A 3617-nucleotide genomic window follows, 5' to 3' on the forward strand; every position below is an offset into this window, starting at 1 on the left:
AACCCTTGGCGGGAGCGCCACCACACTCCCAAGCGGCACACTGTAGCAGTGCGCCACCGGGCCGGCCCTGGAAGAGTTTTTTATATATTCTAGATATTAACCACGTATCAGATACATCATTTGCAAATATTTTCTCCCATTCCATGGGTTGTCTTTCACTGTTGTGTCCTTTGATGCACAAGTTTTAAATTTTTTTTTTTTTTGAGACCGGCCGCACCGCGCTTAGACAGTGAGCGCTGTGAGCGCACCGGTCATCCCTATATAGGATCCAAACCCGCGGCGGGAGTGCTGCTGTGCTTCCAGCACAGCACTCTCCCGAGTGCGCCACTGGCTCGGCCCTAAGTTTTAAATTTTGATAAAGCCCAATTTACCTATTTTTTTCTTTTGTTGCCTGTGCTTTTGGTGTCATAAAAGAAATCATTGCTAAATCCAATATCATGGGGCTGGCTGGTTAGCTTGCTTTGTTAGGGCATGGTGCTAATAACACCAAGGTCAAGCGTTCAGATCCCTTTACCAGCCAGCTGCTAAAACCAAACAAAAAATCCCATGACGTGAAGCTTGTCCTGTTTTCTTCTGAATTTTATGGTTTCAGGTCTTACATTTAGGTTTTGGGCACATTTTTTATACATATACATATATATTTATATATAGTATAAGATAGGGGCCCAACTTTTTTTTTTTTGGAGGCTGGCCAGTACAAGAATCCAAACCCTTGACCTTGGTGTTATCAGTACTGCTAACCAAGTGAGCTAACCAGCCAGGCCCCAACTTCATTGTTGTGCATGTGGATACCCAGTTTTCCCCACACAATTTGTTGAAAAGACCAGGTTTCTTTTTTCCTGACTGAATGGATAGCTGTGTCATTCATTAGCTGTGTTAGCAGGAAGCACAGATGGGAAAAGTTTTGGTAGGGAAGATACTGGAAATAATTTTGGACTGTTTGAAACTGAAGATTAACCAAAATTAAGAGAAACCAAGAGAATGATGTCAAGGAAACTAATCTGAAGAAAAGACAAATGCAGTCATGTGTCTATTGGAATTAGCAACTAGGTGACCTTGATAAGAGCTACTTTGGTGGAGAGGTGGAGATAAAAGCCAGACTACAGTGGACTGGGAAGGGAATGAACAGAGCTACATGTATCACCATAGGTGAACCTTGTAAACAAAATTGAACTAAAAGCAATTTGCAGAAAGACATGTATGATTCAATTTTAGCTAAAGTTTTAAAACTTATAGAACACTAACTTCTTTGGGTATATAAATATGTATTAAGAGGATCACCTCATGTATGAGAATTATAAAACATCAGTTCATGATAGTGGTTACGCTTAAGGGAGGGAAACAGGACCAAGAAAGGGTACACAGGGACCCCCAATTGTATTATTTCATAAAACAAAACAAAAACAAAAAAAGCTGAGTGGTAAGTACACACAGCCTCTTTTTATCTGTATGCTTGAAGTATTTCCAAATAAAAATAGTTAACTAAACTGGCCTTACTAGGGTAAGATTTTTTTTCTTTAGAAATCAGAAGGGTCATTTAGTAAATAACCTCTGTGCCAATGATTTCACATGGATTTTCAGCAAATGCAACAATCTTATGTGTGTCTTGAGAGTATTAGGTCTAAGTTTACAGATGAGGTCAGAGCAGTTACTGAAGATATCAAGTATTTGAACACAATCCTTTCAGTTTTAGAACCAGGAAGGAGTAATTCCTCTTTATTTTTAAATTTTTTTCCTTTTTGTCTTTTTTCGTGACCGGCAATGGATCGCAACCCTCAGTGTCGCGCCCGTACCAGACCGGGACTGGCAACGGGATCGCAACCCTCGGTGTTGCTCCCGCACCTCGCTCAGCCAGTGAGCAGCCGGTCTGTATGTGGGATCCGAACCCTCGGCGGGAGTGCCACCGCGCTTCCCAAGCGGCGCACTGTAGCAGTGCGCCACTGGGCCGGCCCCAAGTAATTCCTCTTTAAAGTTTTGTTCAAACTACACATTCCCTAATTTGAGAATGAAAATTTAATTATTCTGGTAATAGAGAAAGTGCATTTCAAGTGTAATGGAAAAAAAATTGAGGGGAAGAAATTAATGAATGGTAGAAGCAAAGAAGGAACTGATACAGCAAGGTCCTTGAGGTGGGAAGAAATAACACAGCGCTGGTGGCAGGAATGGCCTTCAACAAGATACCTCTCTAAAAAAGTAACCAAGAACTGGCAGTTTAACTCTTTGCAGAAACAGAAGAGTGAGAAATTGGGAGTTAATATCCCTAAATATCTTCCTGAAATGAGAATTACTGTGTTGATACACATTTGGCAGAAAGGGGCCTATCTTGAGCCTAATGAGATTTTTGTTCATCAAATCTCAACTGCTCTACCCAAGGGAGATGGAAGCAGATCACCATTCTTTGCCAACCTTCAGAATTCAATTTGTCCTTTCCCGGTAAAGCTTACCACTTCCTAGTTGCACAATGAAATGGCCCTGCTCTTCAGTGACTGTCTTCAAGGAAGCCATAACTTCTTTAGTCCTCAGCTTTGACTTCACATCTGCTGAAATAATGCCTACTCTCTTGTAGGAATCAAAAGACTGAATTCAATAGTAAAAATAAGTGTAAACTTCTTAGATAAGTTCTAAAAACCTTCCATGATGTTAAACTAACTTATTCCCATTCTAACATATTCCTTCTAGGTGTACCAGGGTACTTCGAAAAGTTCACAGGAAAGATTTGTATCTTTCATTTTTCCATGAACATCTTGAAGTACCCCAGTATTATCATCTATTCACTTTAGGATTATTGACTTCTACATTTAGTTGTAGCCTTTCCATTTCTGAATTTTAGCCCTCTGCTTTTCCCCAAACCATTCTCTGATCATCCAAAATAACTTTATTCTTCTTGGAATTTCCATACAGCTATCTATATTTATCATAAATTACCTAAGTGTTCTTATGTTCCAGTTTGCCCGAGACAGTCCTTGTTTTCTCATTGTCCTAGCATAATTATGGCTACCTTAATCATCAATTACTTTGAAGATTAAAATATATCTGTATAGTGTATGCCTAAGAGCAGGAAATTTGCTCTATAGTAAAAATCTTCCCTTCATAAGGTAGTTTCTACAATCTACAGCTTTTCCATCCATATCCACCCTCTCCAAAGCTGTACCAAGCCCCTACATCTCAAGAGGAAACCAATGTCAATTTCTCAGAGGCCAGACAAGCCCTAAAAATGTCCTGGGAAAGATTGTAGAGCTCAGAGAAGGGGCTGATTATTAGATAAAGAAGAATCAAATCTGCTAATGGTTAACATCTGGGAAAGAAATTAGAAATGAGAAACTTTACAGCTAAATCATATTCTCTGAAGACAAAGTCCTGACAGCCTAGTATAACATCTTTTAAGCCTAGTATAACATCTGGGAAGTCTGGACCGGCCCCGTGGCTCACTTGGGAGAGTGTGGTGCTGATAGCGCCAAGGCCGCGGGTTCGGATTCTATATAGGGATGGCTGGTGCGCTCACTGGCTGAGCATGGTGCAGACAACACCATGCGGAGGGTTGCGATCCCCTTACCGGTCCAAAAAAAAAAAAAAAAAAAAAAAGGGGAAAGAAGTCGGAGTTTTTAGGGGGGAATCTT

Source organism: Galeopterus variegatus, unplaced genomic scaffold (genome assembly GCF_000696425.1).
Source record: "Galeopterus variegatus unplaced genomic scaffold, G_variegatus-3.0.2 Scaffold1199, whole genome shotgun sequence".
Classification (NCBI taxonomy): Eukaryota; Metazoa; Chordata; class Mammalia; order Dermoptera; family Cynocephalidae; genus Galeopterus; species Galeopterus variegatus.